This window comes from Oncorhynchus keta, chromosome 18 (genome assembly GCF_023373465.1).
Source record: "Oncorhynchus keta strain PuntledgeMale-10-30-2019 chromosome 18, Oket_V2, whole genome shotgun sequence".
Lineage (NCBI taxonomy): Eukaryota > Metazoa > Chordata > Actinopteri > Salmoniformes > Salmonidae > Oncorhynchus > Oncorhynchus keta.
This window is the reverse complement of record NC_068438.1, coordinates 14,768,380-14,786,947: the sequence shown is the minus strand read 5'-3', so window position 1 is coordinate 14,786,947 and position 18,568 is coordinate 14,768,380. Positions and strand designations below refer to the sequence as shown.

At 42.1% G+C, this 18,568-nt stretch overlaps 2 long non-coding RNA genes across 5 annotated transcripts in view; one reads left to right on the top strand and one right to left on the bottom strand.

The window, feature by feature from the left end:
* The window catches only part of LOC127908645 (uncharacterized), a 6,220-nt gene extending 4,829 nt beyond the window's left edge, over window positions 1-1,391 (top strand). For all 4 annotated transcript variants that reach the window (XR_008067873.1, XR_008067874.1, XR_008067871.1 and 1 more), the window contains exon 3: window positions 12-1,391. This is a non-coding gene — a long non-coding RNA (uncharacterized LOC127908645). The remainder of the gene's footprint in view (window positions 1-11) is intronic.
* The window catches only part of LOC127908643 (uncharacterized), a 26,549-nt gene extending 9,164 nt beyond the window's left edge, over window positions 1-17,385 (bottom strand). Inside the window, exons 1-2 of the long non-coding RNA XR_008067870.1 lie at window positions 16,223-17,385; window positions 2,936-3,013 (exon numbers count right to left, since the gene is read on the bottom strand). This is a non-coding gene — a long non-coding RNA (uncharacterized LOC127908643). The remainder of the gene's footprint in view (window positions 1-2,935; window positions 3,014-16,222) is intronic.
* Window positions 17,386-18,568: the final 1,183 nt, after the last annotated feature.

Genomic DNA, 18,568 nt, shown 5'->3' with positions numbered 1-18,568 from the left:
TGTAGGTAGAGGTAAAGTGACTATGCATGGATAATAAGTAGCAGCAGCTATGCCATTATTAGCTGAATTAATAGTGTTCCCCTGACCACAGCATACCAAGTTGTTTGCCACATAAACCAATAAAACAATGACTGTATTGGGAATGAGAATTTAGAGTAGAAATGACAACCGCATCCGCTGTCAAAAACAAAAATGCAGACAATCTTGTTTTAAGAGGCAATGGAAGACCACCAGCTCTTACTGGTTAATGACAGATTATCAGATCCTCTGACAGCCCTCACACAGGCAGGCGCTTGAACACACACACACACACACACACACACACACACACGCACGCACGCACGCACGCACGCACGCACGCACGCACGCACACACACACACACACACACACACGCACACGCACACGCACACGCACGCGCACGCACACACACACACACACACACACACACACACACACACACACACACACACACACACACACACACACACACACACACACACACACACACACACACACACACACACACACACGGAAATGCGCTGGTGGCAAATCAACAGCTGTTCCCATAGTTAAATCATTGATCTGAAACATGCTCAGAACTGCTCTGTTTCAGTAGTGTTGTATGTTAACCCCAATAAGACGACAAGCTCTAATCATAGTTGTTTTTTCTTTGTTTAATGATCTATTGTTGCAGCCTAGATATCGCTGCTTTGTAGAGGTTCACCGTCATATCAGCCATAACTATTCACAACAGTTATGCATGAAGCATTTGGTGCTTAACTTCTCTCATTATTAGGTTTCAATAACCATTTTTTTCACTTTGACAGGTTCATTAAAGCCTCTCAAAAATATTCAAATATTCAAACGTGCCATCATACATTTAATCTCCAAACAACCGCAGAGCCATGTCTCCCTGTAACCAGCTCATTTCTGTCACAATTTCAAAGGCTCTCTCTCAATCCCTTTCTCTCTTCCTCTCTCTTTTGATTCTCTCCCTTCTCTCTCTCTCTCTCTCTCTCTCTCTCTCTCTCTCTCTCATTCCCTCACTCTCTTTCTCCCCCCACTCCCCCCTCTCTCTTTTTCTGTCTCTTTCTCTCTCCCACCCTCTTTCACTCTCTGCCACAAAACACAGACAGCTCCTATTGGCTGATAGTCTGTCTCGAACCACGTCAATATTCCCTGACTCATGTGTGGGTATTGGCAGGCACTGGCTCAGCTAATGGCAGGTGAGGCAGTAGCGCTGTGCTGTGCTGTTTTGTGTCACTTAATCAATGCCCTGCAGAGGAGAGAAGTGCCAGACAGCTCAGCACTGGCAGCTCCCTCGGCGTTGGGCACGGCAAACCTTCTGGAGCCAGCAGAGCTGGGGAGGGCATGGCATTGCTGCACACAAACACACACACGCGCATACCCAACCCCTTCCTCTTCGAAACACCCTGCCCCCACCCCCAAACCCCACATCGGCTCTCGTGGTGTGTTGTCGGGTACAGACAGCGTATGCCAGGCTGGTCTGACGTACCCTACACCCCACGTCGCCCATCCTGGCTTGGATCAGGGACAACATCCAAGATTCCGTCTCTCACTCTCACGCTCTCTCTCACGCTCTCTCTCTCTGTCTCTCTATTTCTAGCAGCTGCGGTAGCCATGAGCTGCAGTAGACAGTGGCTCCAGGCCCCAGACTGAAAAACCCTCAGCTTAAAGCTTTCAGCATTATCTCTGTAACCCCAAAGCAATTGGCTAGAGGAACTTGGTCTTTTCTGCTGTCCTCAAAATGTATTCCTGGCATAGGGACCTTATCCTACTTCTCTCTCTTTCCACGACGTGCTGCTGGGCTTTAACCTTGCAATGACTCCTCCTCCTCTGCACCAGGTTAATGCCTGGGATTGTTTGCCACGCTCACTCAGTCAAATCCTTTCAAGCTTTCATCTGCTAATTTCATTGTTAATTTACAAAGAATTGTAATGGATGTCTGTGGTTGCAAGTGTTGTAGACAACATGTATTTGAGGCAGTTTTTTTTGTGTGCCAAAAACAATAAACATACGGCATTTGAAATGATAAAAATGAAAGGTATAGGAGTGGTCCATTTGCTGCTGTCATGGGCAGCAGGCAGACTCTGCTGGGGTAAGTATTATGTGTGTTGGTACAGGGATTTTGCTATCGCTCACAAATAACATCCATGTGATGAGAACTACCATTATATTGTACTTGTGGTTTGGTATTTTAATGAACATACACTACATGACCAAAAGTATGTGGACACCTGGTTGTCCAACATCTCATTCCAAAATCATGGGCATTAATATGGAGTTGGTCCCCCCTTTACAGCCTCCACTCTTCTGAGAAGGCTTTCCACTAGATGTTAGAACATTGCTGCAGGGACTTGATTCCATTCAGCCACAAAAGCTGTTGACAGGGTTGATGTGCTCTGCTCGACCCGCTCAGTTTTCCATCACAAAACACCAGATAATGGTCAAAAAGAGTAGAACCAGCTCACCTGCTTTCATACTATGATTTGACTATTAGAATGTTTCTTTTGAAAAATACACTTTTTTAAGGAATAGTTTCAACATATTAAAAAGAGAGTTCAGTTCACTAACAGGGTTGACCTTTAAATGAAGGACAGATGTAAATGAATCACTAATCACAAACTCAATAATACTCTTCTGAAATGACTTTGTCAAAGCAACAAAAAAACAGGGTCTTACAATGATGGTGAAAACATTAAGAAATTGTGGGGTTATGTGGCTTATGTTAATGTAAAGTGCAGAATTCTTTAATTATATATCTTTTTAAATCAGATTAATTGAATTCTCCAGGGCACTTAATATAGCAGGCTTTTAAATTCAATATTGGTGCAGAATTTCTACTTAAAATATCTAAGGGATGCAAAAGGCCCTCTTTTCGTGGAACGACCCAGCTGAGAATACTCTACTCACAGTCCAGAAGTGGTGCAAATCATCATGTGAGGCTGCTCTCTTCCACTCATTGGCTTCTATGGATACTGTCTCTGGTTCCTGAAAAACATGAAAAACTCCAATATCTTATCATCATGCCACCATGTTGACATACACTGAGTATATAAAACATTAGGAACACCTGCTCTTTTCATGACATAGACTGACCAGGTGAATCCAGGTGAAAGCTATGATCCCTTATTGATGTCATTTGTTAAATCCACTTCAATCTGTATAGATGAGGGGGAGGAGACAGGTTCAAGAAGGATTTTCAAGCCTTGAGACAATTGAGACATGGATTGTGTATGTTTGCCATTCAGAGAGGGAATGGGCAAGACAAAAGATTTAAGTGCCTTTGAACGGGGTATGGTAGTAGGTGCCAGGCGCAAAGGTTTGTGTCAAGAACTGCAACACTGCTGGGTTTTTCAAGGTCAACAGTTTCACGTGTGTATCAAGAATGGTCCACCACCCAAAGGACATCCAGACAACCTGACACAACTGTGGGAAGCATTGGAGTCAACACCTTGTAGAAGTCCATCCCCCGACATATTGAGGCTGTTCTGAGGGCAAAAGGGGGTGTAACTCAATATTAGGAAGGTGTTCCTAATTATTTGGTATACTCAGTGTGCTGTATATGGCATGAAGGATCTAAGATAGATGAGCAGTATCTGATGCTTCACTAGTACCAGTCTATGTACAGAACTGCTGAATCACATGCAGAGAGATGGTGGATTACACAGCACACTCATTTCAATAGAGGGAAAAACAGATGCTGGTTTAAAATATGATCTTCACATTGACTGAGAGTGAACAATAATCATTGTTGTAAATGATTGTTGCATGACACACTAGATTCTCGACTACATTAGGCAGCCATGATGTAGAATAGAGTGGAAACAAGTATTGTTTTACGGGCATTATTTTTATTGTAACAATTACAACCCAAATAAAAATGCAATTCCGCTCATTCCTGGCATGTCGCATAATGCCTGGAAAATCTGGGAATCTTTCAAAGGGGAAATTCTCATTTTGAACGTTTTTTTCCCTTTGCATTTCTCAAGACGAGTGGTCTATTCTGGGCACCGATTCAAAAAACACAGGGAAAAAAAACTCTCTCTCCAAATTAGCCGGCGGTTCCTTTTATTGGAGTGGATTCTGTTCTAATTTTAAAGCCTTTTGTAATAAAAGGTCTTAATTATGACCTTGCATTCCAAGTAGCGGTGGTGTAACCAGAGAGCTATTACAGTGAGCCTCCTTCTGGGTGCCCATTAGCCAATAGCCAGGCACTACACCGCTAGTCTCCGACCTAGACAGCCTCTCTGCTTTACTGGCAGCCTTTGCGTGTTCCCTCCCATCCTACCTGGTAACACAGGTAATCAAAGGAGCAGTTAATGCCATGTACTTTGAGTTAACGTCTATAGCGGTGTTGTGTAATTATGTGCGCCCTGGTCATGACTCAGACACGGATTGACTGACGGTAGAGCGCTCCTCTGTCTGGTGTAGAAGACACAGCCGTTGGTGTAAGATGTAAGGTAATAGAAAATGGGCAGGTAATGATGCTATTCTGACTGTAGGGTAAACAGGGAAAGGGGGAAAGGAATGAGTATTTCAGGAACATTTTAACTGTGAATGTGTGTTTTGTAGGTTCCCACTGGTATCACAGGTTGTCAACCTAAGTGTATCCTGAACGACATCCTATTCCCTATATTGCAGTGCTTTTGACCAGAGCCCTAAAATAAGTATGCTGTAGTATATAGGCTAGGGAATAGGGTTCCATTTCAGACACAACCCCTGTCCCATGTTGTGGGTGGTGTGGACTGACGGACTGAGGGCTAGGATGGCTCCAGGCTGATGCCGGGGTGTACTGCAGTCATCAAGGGTGCTTTGAGAGATGTCAGTATGAGAGAAGCCTTTTTGTGTGTCCTCAAATAACCCAATGTCCCACCCTCCTCTCTGCCTCTCTTTCGCCATTCCAGACCACCCTCCCTCCCTCTTGTCGTATCTTCATTGCCTTTCCTCGTTCCCGGCTCCTCGTATCGTTCCATTTCGTTCTCCCTCCTTTCTCTTTGTCGCTCTGTCTGTCGTCCGCCTGCCTTTCTCAACCTCTAGCCAACCTTCCACCCCTGTTTCTCCTCAGCATCTCTTCTATTAAAGATCCCCCCCCCCTGTCTATCACTCTATCACAGGAGTGTCAAAGATAGCGACGGGGTGCAATCCAGCCCAAGGCTGGTTTGATTTAAAAAGTATATATACTGTACTGTATATAATATTTTGGGGGTGGAAAACAAACTCAATATATTTTTTTAATGACTTAAACCAAATGAAAACTGAGTAGAAATTCATAGTTTCTTGACTTTGTCCAACTCACTAATAATCACTGAAATGAAAGCTAGTCAGTCAGGGAGCATCAAACATTCACCAAAAAAAACGATGTACAGAGGACTATTTTTTGCAAACGTTGACGGCAGGGAAATATAACACATTTTCAGTGGGGCCCTCCGGACCTAATTGAAGACTGAAGGCGGCCCGGCCCGCGGTGAGAAATTTGTTCCACACCCCTGCTCTATTCCATCTATTCAGTCTATCTATCATCATTTCCTTTACAGGATACCCACCCAGAGCACAAAGACAGAAAGTTATGGCTAGCCTGTAGCTATCTTCAAGTTGGTACCTTCCATTCCGCTCCCTCTGCTACAGTTTTCAGATTCATCAGATCCTTTACAATATCCTACTAGATGTATTTACATTCTAAAATATATTTGATCCAGGGCTTCCGGAGTGACACAGTGGTCTAAGGCACTGCATTGCAGTGCTAGAGGTGTCACTACAGACTCTGGTTCGATCCCAGGCTGTGTCGTGCACAATTGGCCCAGCGTTAGGTTAGGGTTTGGCTGGCTGGGATATCCTTGTCCCATTGCGCTCTTGCGACTCCTGTGGCGGGCCAGGTGCATGCACGCTGCTTCCGGGTTAAGCGAGCAGTGTGTCAAGAAGCAATGTGACTTGGCGGGTTCGTGTTTCGGAGGATGCATGGCTCTTGACCTTCGCCTCTCCCAAGTCCATACGGGAGTTGCACAAGACTGTAACTTCCAAAATTGGGGAGAAAAGGGGGTACAAAAATAGATATATTTGATCTATAAAAAGATATAGGCTAATACAGACATACCTGTACCCCAAACCCACCATCTATCTCTCTCTCACGCTCTCTCTCTTCCTGATGGAGGGTGGGGTAATCCACACTGGTTGCCATGACACCAGACAGCCCTTGCTCGGTGAAGGGTCGAAGCTTCCTCTCTGGTCTATTTCTTCCACAGAGGAGTGAGTAAGTGAGTAAGTGAGTGAAAGAGTGAATGAGTGTGTGTGTGTGTGTGTGTGTGTGTCTATTTGTCTATGTTAGTGTGTGTGAGTGTCCATTATTGTGTATTTTATTCCTCTTGTGTTACTATTTTTATTTTCTTCTTATTTTTTTTTACTCTGCATCGCTGGAAAGGGCTCATAAGCAAGCATTTCACAGTGAAGTCTACACTATTCGACGCATGTACAATATTGAACCATTATTATTTTAAAACTTCTCAATCAAACTCTGATTTTGCCTTTGCTTATATCTGTATTCAATTTCTTCCCAAACATAACACTTTGTATTCAAGACAAAAAGTTCATTTATTTTCCACATTTTTGCAGTATTACTTAAGCGCCTTGTTGCAAACAAGATGCATGTTTTTCAATATTTTATTCTGTACAGGCATCTTTCGTTTCAGTCTGTCATTTAGGTTAGTATTGTGGAGTAACTACAATGATTTCTCATACCATTAAACTCTGTAACTGTTTTAAAATCATCATTGGCCTCACTAGGGTAGCCTAGTGGTTAGAGCATTGGACTTGTAACCGGAAGGTTGCAAGTTCAAACCCCCGAGCTGACAAGGTACAAATCTGTTGTTCTGCCCCTGAACAGGCAGTTAACCCACTGTTCCTAGGCTGTCATTGAAAATAAGAATTTGTTCTTAACTGACTTTCCTGGTTAAATAAATTGAAAATGGTGAAATCCCTGAGCAGTTTCCTTCCTCTCCAGCAACTGAGTTAGGAAGGATGTCTATCATTGTAAGGACTGGGTGTATTGACCACTATTATTGAACATGGAATGAATCCTTGCAACTTATTATGTGTGGCGGTGGCAGGTAACCTAGTGGTTAGAGCATTGGGCCAGTAACCGAAAGGTTGCTGGACTGAATCCCAGAGCTGACAAGGTAAAAAATCTGTCGTTCTGCCCCTGAACAAGGCCGTTAACCCAGTGTTCCCCAGTAGGCAGTCATCGTAAATAAGAATTTGTTCTTTAACTGACTTTCCTAGTTAAATAAAGGTAAAATTGAAAAAATACGATTTGTTAAGCACATTTTTACTCCTGAACTTATTTTGGCGTGCCATAACAAAGGAGTTGAATACGTATTGACTGAAGAAAGTTCGGCTTTACATTTTTTATTAATTTCAAAAAATGTCTACAAACAAAATTCCACTTTCACATTATGGGGTATTGTGTGCAGATCAGTGAGGCTGTAACACAACAAAATGTGGAAAAAGTTAAGGGGTGTGAATACTTTCTGAAGTCACTGTAAAGTCATGCCGACCCGAGTTAAGTGAACGCAAATGGAATGTATTCCCTTTCTATGTACTTTTCTCTCTAAGCATATTATGACCTTGAATTTAAGCATGAGAATAGGATGCTATTCACCCACTATTCATTTGGGGCGAAAAATATTTTCAATAAGAACAAATATCATTTTTACAGCTATTTAAAGCTGGTGGACAAAAAATGAAAGTTACTTTTGGTTTTGGTCCACCAGCTTCAAACAGCTGTAAAATCTATATTTTCTGTTATTGAAAATATATTTCACAGAGATTTAGATGATACAATGATTCTCTACACTAAACTGAAATTGAGCAAACAGTGTAGAATTTTTGCAATCAGGAAATGAATGATTTCCACTAGACAGATGCTGCTCCGGCGAAAGAAATCCATACGCGAATGAATATCACAGCGAAACCACAACCCTGGCACGTAAGTAATACTGTGAAATCTATCATTCCACTATTAGCACCAGATATAAAATGAACATTTTCTGAAATTACAAAGCAAAAATAAAAATAAATCCTATGTAGCACCTTCAATTGATCCCTAATATTCTGGACTGTTCTCTCCATATATTCGATTGACTCTAATTAAAGGTACACCAAATTGAAATGGATGGATTTAAGATAAATGTAATAAAAACCCCATTGAATGAAAACTCAAGTTTGAGGGCTTTCAGCAGTTGGGAGGGCTTTCAGTGGGAGGGCTTTCAGCAGTTGAATTAAACGTATTCAGTGCTCACAAGTGAACCATGCATGGAAAGCCTGTTATGCACCTGCATAAGGTAAGTCTGAATACCAATCATTTAGAAGTGTGTAGGAAATCCATGCATAGGAAAGGAGTCTGAATTGGGCCCAAAAGGTAAATAATAATACACTTAATGTGTCATGCATCAGATGCAACAAAAATGTATCATGAATAAAGTGCAACGCTATCTTACTTCAACACCACGTAATGAGCCTCTCTTGAAATACTGTGTGTAATCATGCTCATCCCATTTACAGTAATGTAGACAACATGCAAAACAGTAAGGTGCCGATTCCAACTCAGGAAATGTACGCCTTTCCTAGGCACACCTTTCCCAGGCATTTCTCAGACTAATAACTTACGCAGGTGCGTAATGAGCTTTGCAGGTGTGGTTCCCTTACGCACTGAATACATTTAATTAAAACTGCTGAAAACCCTCCCACTTACTGACCAACAGATTTTCTCGTGGCATTTTTTTGTACATTTATCTTAGGCCATCCCTTTAAATGTCAACAGACTAGAATACATAGAGAGAACCGGTTCAGAGTATAGGGATCAATGATAGAATGCCATCTATGCATCTTTGTCTTCGTTTCAGCACCAACTGGTAGATTTAAAAATACTCTAATCTTATAGATTATTTTGGCAAACTTTAAAAGTTAAAAGTTGTGTCTATGTCCTCTTTTGTTGGTCTAGTCTTGTTAAATGTTTCTAGAAAGTATCGTTTTTCATTAAAAGGTGGAAAAAAAGTGTACACTAGGTGTTGAAAAAAGTCCTATTAATCTACCCTAATTCTCACTGTTCATGGAACTGTGTGACAAAGGTCCAGTCCTCATAAACAATGTGCCAGGCTCCAGAGGCTCCAGGTTTAACCTGCTACTTGTGGTCTGAGTTCCATAATGATTCATAGAGGCTACATGTCCCAACATGAACCTAATATGATCCGGTAATGTTAGTGACCCTCAGGAACAACTCCACAGGCGTGACAGAGGAAAGAAAGGTCAACGGAATGAAATGGAATGATGCAGAATGTAGACTACAAATGGAAGAAAACTAACACCTAAGTGACAGTTATAAATGTATGTGGGTATTACTGACCGTGGCTCCCGATAGTGACTAATATTTAACATGGTACAAATGGTAAAATAAAACGGAGAAAAGCCCGGGTATATAATTGAAATGTTCTAAAGCGGATACATAAACGCAGCAGGTTCAGCCCCACAAAAGCCCATAGCGTGGGTCTCCAAATTTCATCCACGCAAATTATGATGGCACACAGTTACAATTCTGAATGATGGCACAGCTATTTATAGCCTACTTCACTGTGGAAAAGGGGCCACAATACATTTCATGTTAATATCATTTTCAGTTTGCTTCGATGTGACTGGTTTCACATTCGTCTTCCGGGATCATAAGAAAAAAAGGATCTAAAACTATTTCTATGTGTATTTACAATTCCCTTCTTCAAGCGGATTACTAATTGATCTAGCTATTATCGATAGCTCTTATCAATTTATAAATGAAAGTGTGTGGAGAATGCTGTTATTTCTATAGGAGAAAATAAGTCGATGCTTTTCGACTTTGAACCGGCAGGTTGGCTCAACCTTGCAAGTAAAGGTGGTGGAATTATTCAAGATCGGGGTCAAGCTCAGAATATGGTGTATCTGTAGACACACCTCCACCACACCTTCATTACTTACATCTCCAAGCCGAGTGAATAGCGGGTGAATAGCATGCTATTTTCATGCTTAAATTCAAGGTCAGAATAAGCACAGAGAGAAAAGTGCATCAACAGGGAATAATGTTCAATTTATGTACGCTTAACGCTTATGAGTGCAGAACAGCTTGTATTCTAGACTGTATACAGTATCTCTTCCCCCCACCTCAATCTCTCTCTTTCTCTCTGCCCACCCACTCCCCCACCACTTCTCTCTCTCTCTGAGTCCTCCACCAACTCCTAGCTAATAAAACCGTCCACTCTAGCTAGCTTCCCATTCATCCCAAGGCTCCAAACCTGATGAATAATTTAGCAGTCTATATTTCCAGCCATCTGCTTCTCTTTGCCTGGCCATCAGTCCTCCTCCTAGTCTACGGACACTGGCTGCCTGCATAGCCTTCAAACATACACATACCTATTCACACCCATAGACATATGCAGTATAGGCACATTCATATACATTGGCATACTTTAAATGGTGTGCTTCTCATTCGCATAGCGGAGGAAGATAGCCACAGATCATTATAATGATAAAGCCATGACAGCCATGTCATATTTGTATGAATTTATTATACTTCTGTGAAGTAGCTGACTTTTACTCAGCATGCAACAAAAGTGCAACTTAAGGGAAATGTACGACAAATGCAGCAATCGTAATTTTCCCTCTGTAACGACAATCAAAATGAATCGCTGTCATATGAACGCCACCTTAAAGCTAAAATGACTTTCACCAGTCCAAATGCCACTTTCTGGTCATGAACCTGCTGCACTAGCCAACACCCACCAGCAGAGGACAGAGTAACCCCTCTGTCCCCTTTAACAAATGATTCTCCAGAGAGGACCATACCAGGTTCAACGCCATACAATAAAACAAGGTTAGGGTTCTGATCAGTGAGGTTCACGATGACAGCAACAATCTTCATCTAAAAACATAATTACATACATTTTGATGTTGACACAGCACATGGTTATGAGCAACTAAAACTGGCAGACATCTTGAAATGACTGTTTAGATGGGGTTGCTGTGCTGTGCTTATTGAAATAGATCATTTGAGAAGAAAATCAGATGATGGGAAAAGCTGGGAATCCATCCCTCCCTCCTTCCCTCCATCCCTCCCTCTACTGAACACTGTCCTTTTCTCTGTTAAATTACAGCGCACAGAGATCAAGCCCCTGGTGGAGCGCCAACACAACCAGCCTCTTTGTTCAGGTGAAATTCTTCCCTGGTATCTCCGGCTCCCAAACTCCCGAGCTGCGTTTACTCAGCTTAAAGAAATGAGACGAGTCTTGTAGCTAGCTGCTTGGCGCCCACCCTCTTCCCCAGCCATCTCCATAGACAGAGGATGCGTCCCAAGTGGCACCCTATGTCCTATATAGTGCACTAAAAAGAAAATAGGATGCCGTTTGGGAAGCAACCATAGACAGAGATGAGCATTTAAAGATGCACTTGTAACAGCAAAGATAATCCAGTCGTTCTTCGGGTGCAGGCCTACCCTGTAAACAGGATTTATATGGTGCCGGCATAACGTAGACATACCTGAGGTAATGATATTAGGGATCATAAAAGGCATTCTATAAATGTAACATATGTCTCTGTAGTGTCATAAAACGAAATACCAGGGTAAATTAGGTTCATAAAATGAAAGCTGCAGTGAAATGGGGAGGTGTATGAAATGACAGCACTGGATAAGCCACCGTGCCATGACAGTACCTAAGGATACCACAGTGAAAACACTTTTGGTTCAGTGAAAAACCTCACATTTGTCTATTGTATGAGAGGTAGCCCAGCGGAATGAATGTGTGGCTCACTGTGCTCCCTGCCCTGACAGCTTCCCCACCCATCCCAGACACATTAAATATCCGCCCTCCAGCATCGGCAGTTGTGTGTGTGTGTGTGTGTGTGTGTGTGTGTGTGTGTGTGTGTGTGTGTGTGTGTGTGTGTGTGTGTGTGTGTGTGTGTGTGTGTGTGTGTGTGTGTGTGTGTGTGTGTGTGTATACATGCATATATCTGTGTGTACACACGTGTGCGAGCGTGCATGTGCGCACATTGGTCTGTGTATATGTACAGTATGTGTGTAGGGGTGGCTTGCTGTATCTTCTAAACATGACTGAGCCCAGTCTAGCTGGCCCAGAAAGAGAGAGGAGGTCAAACATTCATGTTACACTGCCTTTACACACACTGACAGATGCTGTCGGCTTTGATCTAACTTTAGCTGATCCACTCTTGTCTGTCAGTTCGCTGGTGGTGACTGCATGGTCAGGAAGCAGCTTAAAGGTTCTGCTTGTCCTGCGCCACAGAAAGATAAGCTATGCAATCTAACACTATGGGGAGAGGTCCAAATCACAGGCAAATACAAACACCATTAAGGCAGTAACCCTTTGCTTTTCAATGCTTTACAGCTGCTTTTCAGTGCACAACCAATCGCCCAGGCAGGGACACTACCTTAGTCTCCGTGCCACATAACATATTTCCAGGAACCGCAAGCTACTGTGGTGTGTGTGGCTCTGTGTGGACGTAATGAGCAGTTGTGAGGAGTGACAGTTAAAGGGGAGAGGGGGGAAGAGGGCATTGGGGAGGGGGTGGGGGGTTGCAGTGTGCCAGGCACTGCACACAATGGGGTTCGCCCGCCACGGAGAGAGCGAGAGAGAGAGAGCAGGAAGGAATCTGGCCGCTCTGTTTCTCTCTCCCTCATTCCCTCTCTCTCTGTCTCTCACTGGCTCAAATAGGAGAGGAGCGGCGAGGGGAGAGGAGAGAGAGGAGAGGGGCTAGGCGAGGGGAGAGGAGCTGGCTGCACTCGGAGCACTGCACGGCCAGGCTGAACTGAGTGAACTGCACCAGAGTGTTTGCTGTGAGGTCAGAGAGTCCAACATTCCTCTGGAGCTGTGTGTTTACACTGCTTGGGAGAGAGAGAGAGAGAGAGAGAGAGAGAGAGAGAGAGAGAGAGAGAGAGAGAGAGAGAGAGAGAGAGAGAGAGAGAGAGAGAGAGGGAGAGAGAGAGAGAGGGCAGGGGGGAATGAGGGGGCTTACAAAACGGGAACAAATCAACGTCCCGTCTCTCTTTGTGCCATACAGTCTCATCCTGCTCTACTCTACTCTAACGCTGAACCAATGCAACACTACCTATCACTTGAACTGGGTTTTTGAATCATCACAAACTTTACATTATCTGTGAAGAAAAGCAACAGGCTGACAGAGTGTTTATTATTTAAAGCCTGGGATCAAGTACAGATTTTTGAACGTTTGCAAGATGTGTGGTTTATTTAACGTTAATAATTTATGTGTTGAAAAGTTGGGAGAAAACTGAAAGGAGCCGAGTTAAGTCTGGTAATCAAACACATATTTCTCTGTGTCTCTAGAAACACACATGTAAACACTCTAACAATGGTAAATTCTGCAGAGTGAATTTCTTATTTTTTTTAAATGTAAAACTCAAAGTGAGATTCTACATAAAACTAGCTCAGCTTAACAATTCTGAAAACCCCGGAGCCTATGGTAAAACTAGAAACTACTCATATTGCTATTTATATTGATTTGATTCTGTTTATTTTACATTTACCATTTACTATAGTATACAAAAAATACATAGTTTCCATCAAACATTCTTCAGTACAATTTAAATCCAAATCACAAAAAATGTAATGCTATTTTTAGTAAATCATTGTAAAAATCTAACTAATTTTCTAGTAAAAAATTCCATAAGCATTTCCTTCTTAAAGCTTATTTTCTAATGAAGACACATAAGTACAGTAAGTAGTTCCTATGGAATAATCTCAACTTTAAAAACTAAAACCACTTTTGTCTTTACAAAAGCCTTGCATCATTATTATAGAAATAGAATGTGTTAAGTATAAATTCTAGATCATGATCTTGAATAAACATGACTGGCTCATGCACCAAAATTGCAATTTTCACTATTAGTTACTACATGATCTTGGCTTAATAATAGGCAGACATATGCCATTCACCATTCATGTACATTGCTCATACTTATTTAACGGAATGCATTAAAAAACAGCTTGGGCAAAGATACAGTTGTTTTATGATAGTGCCCCTCTACCATTAAATCAACCAGACCTCTCTCAGATCTGGGCCTTTGTTCAAAAAGCATTTAATAAATAAAATGACATGGACAGGTCGGAGCTGATCCTAGACCAGCACTCTTAAGCTGAGAATCTTTGTGTAAATGGGTACTGGTCTGCTGTACTGGGACTCAGAGCTGGGACGATCAGAAGTGCAGTTCAACGGAGAGATTTTCATTCACTGAATAAAGATGTTTCCTTTCCCCCTCTCCTGGACAGTCAGACATACTACACGCCGAGCACTAACACTTTAGGTAAGAACATATGGCAACTGAATGAATCTGTCCACTTTTATAAATAACATGTAATATTATCTATTGGTTGAAAGTATTCTCACAATCTCAGAGGCTATAATGAAGAAAGTATACAATTGACTGACTATACACTATAGAACTCTAAAAGGGCGTTTTCTACAAAATTTAGCGAGTTAAAAGAATACGTCATTGTAAAGATTTTTGCTTTATGCTAAATTTACTACTTTGAAATATACGTCTATTTAATTGTACTTTTCAATTTGTAAAGTACAAAAGTTTCTCTCTCTCTCTTTCTCCCTCTCTCCCTGTCTCTCTCTAGTCTCCTTTCGTTTTCCGTCAAACACTTTTTTTGTGGCTAAATAATCACACAATTTCTCAACAAAAGAAATGGAAAATGTATTTGCCAGTGCTTTACTAGTATATATAACAGGGGTCCCCTCAGAACCAAAGAGTTCAGATTGCTCTTTTTAGGAAGCCTCAGCAATCGTGATTACAAATCACATCCAATCTACATAAAACAATCAAAAATAAATCCTAATGATTGATTCCAGAAATAGTCTCTGTTTCATCTTCCATTATGTGCAAAACCATGATCAGGTTTCTTGACTTATACTATAATGATTTAGAATTACCATTTGAATTGCACGCGTTGGTTGCCTTTCAGGAAATCGTCACATCTGGCATCTCCTCGAATGTCATTTCAGCAAATCAAACCTGAGTGTTAGACTATTGGTTGTCTGTCATTCAAGACTGTTTAATCAATTTCAGACTGCTGCATATCAACACCAGTTGGTAAGAGCTCAAGTATGCACCCTGACAAAAACAAATCTAATACTGAACTACAGGGGAGGAACACGGCAAAATACTGATAATTATTTAATACATTTTAAATCTGCTGACTAAGACGATAGGGTGAGTTACAAAGTTGCTTAGATGGTCTATTTTACATTTCTGAAGCTGAAATATAGGAGATTGAAAAGACATTATACTAGCTTCAGATGACAGCTGTAATGCCACAGTATAGTTTCATTATTGTGGGAGTAGAACTTAAAAACAGTTTTTTAAAGCACAGTCAAAATGGAGAAACAAAAACAACAGCAGCTTATCGAGAACAAACAGCCACCAGACTATCCAAATGAACTGAACCATCAAATTCTCTCACTTTAAAAAAAAACATTTTTCATCAGTAAAACAAACATGTATTATTTGTTGAAACATGTCATTCAATTCAGAACAATTTGAGTCAGTACCAAAACCTTCGGCTCTGTAAATATATCAGTTAAGTATTTTAGCTCTGTCCTTCAAGTTATGAACGTCTACAGCAATAAAATCAAGTCACAGACAGAGTCAGGAAATGATAGGAGGAAGTGCGCTTTGCTTCCAAAGGTTGAGCTATCCTTCATAGTTGTGTATTCTTTTGGTAAAAGTCCTGACGCACAAAAACAATATAAACGATCCAAACTGTCACATCGTGCATTTGTGTGTGACTGGTGGTTGTGTGGATACGTTTACCAACGGCCTCAATTTTGCCTTGCTCTCCGAGCAAACAGAAAATGCTCACTGATTTACTAAACAGAAACATGCACTCTTTAGACCCACGGCCCCTATAGGTGAACGGCTCTAACACTACATTTTAACACTCAATTTAAGGGAAACATGCACTTAAAAAGCACTTAGTAACAACTGACAGGTAAGAGGTAATTCAAAACTATCTTTACCCAGTGGAGAGCTGGACAAGGGGGATGAGCGAGAGACAGAATGAAGAGGTATATGATAAGGTGGAGGTTTTGGCAGTTCAGCTACCGGTTAAGGGGATAGGGGACAATGTGAGAGAGAGAGGGAGAACTCACTGTGACCAGACCTCCATTCCTCAGCTCCCCAGGAGGTACAGCCACAGTCACAGCCCCAGCAGCCAGCTCTGCCGCAGGGGAGCGTAGCTAGACACCCACCCAGGACACCAGTCCCCCAAACAAACCACTCCGGGAGGGAACCACCGCAAAGGAAAAGGCGGCAGGATTTTTCCAATGCAGCTGGGCACCGGGCAGCTGCCAAATCGCCGCCACGCTTCTCTTCTTCTTTTCTCTCTCTGTCAATCCCTCGCTCCAGAGCTGAGAGAGGCCCAGGATTGGGAGAGCGGAGGGAGAGAGAGAGGAGAGAGGGAGAGTCAGCCACACAGACACAATAGATAGCCGTGGCTTTGACAATGCCTTCCCCAAACGGCAGAACATTTGCTCCCTCTCCATGACACCCGCATTCAGCCAGACAGACTACGCTGGACACAGACAAAGGTAAGTGCAAAGAAGGATGGAAAGAATGGAGAGAGCAAGCAGGGGATAGCAGAGGGAAAAAAGGGGGTTAGGATAAATGAAGATTAAGATCGGCGAACTGCACTCACCTTTCGTCCGACTCTTTGTTGTGTGTGTTTCATTAATTTTCCGTTTTTTTTTCATAGTAATCCATCACAAAGTTTGGGACAGAGTACTGCAACTGTAATGCGATGAGTACTGTTTTGTATTTTCATATGCAGCCTTGCGCACTTTTCAGAATATGGGAAGTGTTTTTTCCCCCGCATGCGGTCATTGTCCAGTCCTAGTTGGAGATTACACAGAAAAGGAAAGGAATGTGAGATAGTCAGCTCAGCTGTTGATGTTTTGCTGTTGTTTGCCCTGAATCCTTCCTGCTTCTCTACACAGTTGCGGCATAAGGACTTTCTTGTCCCCCTCCCTCTCTTTTCACTCACAAGTATAACAGTAAGTATAAGTAGTGCCAATGAGTGTGTGTGTGTGTGTGTGTGTGTGTGTGTGTGTGTGTGTGTGTGTGTGTGTGTGTGTGTGTGTGTGTGTGTGTGTGTGTGTGTGTGTGTGTGTGTGTGTGTGTGCGTGCGTGCGTGCGTGCGTGCGTGCGTGCGTGCGTGCGTGCGTGTGCGGAGGGGGGGGTGATTGCGTGTCTGAGTGTGTGTACGTACATGAGCGTGTGTGTGTGTGTGTGTGCGTGCATGTGTGTGCAGAGGGGGGGTGATTGCGTGTCTGAGTGTGTGTACGTACATGAGCGTGTGTGCGTTTGCTCGCGCATACATCCAGTGTGTTTTAATAAGGCACTGGGTCAGATGTGAAGACCTGTCTTCAGCAGCTCATTAAACCTTTCACACCAATCATTCAACAGGAGCCTGCCTATAGGACATGGGAAACACAGGAGAACAAAGGTACGGTGCACCCAATAGCACCTCCGCTACGCTACCCGACAGAACAGACCCACTTCTCTTTTTCTTAAACAATCGCAGCTTGGCTGTGCACTATGGGCAGTAACAATTCCCTTAGTAAGAAACAGACAGTTCTGCCCACTCCACAATATATTGCAGCTACAGGGGCTGTGCATACAGGTGTAGGATCTTAACTTGATCACCTTATTGCAGGATAACTTTCCTGCATAGCAGGAAATGTAAGACATGTAGTTTATTTTGTAATTTTGTAATTTCGGACTTGATTTTCCCTTACAAAAAAATAATCAACCCCTACAAAAATGTCCATTAATTATAATTCCCATAATAATTTCCATTGCCTGTAGCTGCAGGAGTATTTTCCTGATGTAGCAAACTGGCTCAAATTAAGATCCTACATCTGTAGTTTCATATAGACAGACCCAGGCGAGAAAAAAGCTTGTTTTTAACGGTTCAGCAGAGAGAGGAAGCCAGGAGGAAACGTGCCACAAAGCAGGCAGATGAGGAACTTTTCTAGTGAACCTGGTAAGGCAAATACTGTATGTGGCATTGGAGGAGAGACTATGGAGTCTTGGCATTTACTGTCTCTTAAAGACTGGGATGTGGGATTTGATTAGAAAACTATAATACATACAAATATACAGTAGCCAATTGAAAACTACCTACCTGATCATCATGTTCAACCTATAATTGAATTAAACATAAATAGCTTATAAATAGTATATCTAATATCTTAAATACAGTACCAGTCAAAAGTTTGGACACACCTAATTTTTGAAAATATTTTCTGTTGTAGAATAAAAGTGAAGACATCAAACTATGAAATAACTCATATGGAATCATGTAGTAACCAAAGTGTTAAACAAATCTAAATATATTTTAAAGTTTAGATTCTTCGAAGTAGCCACCCTTTGCCTTGATGACAGCTTTACACATTCTTAGCATTCTCTCAACCAGCTTCACCTGGAATGCCTTTCCA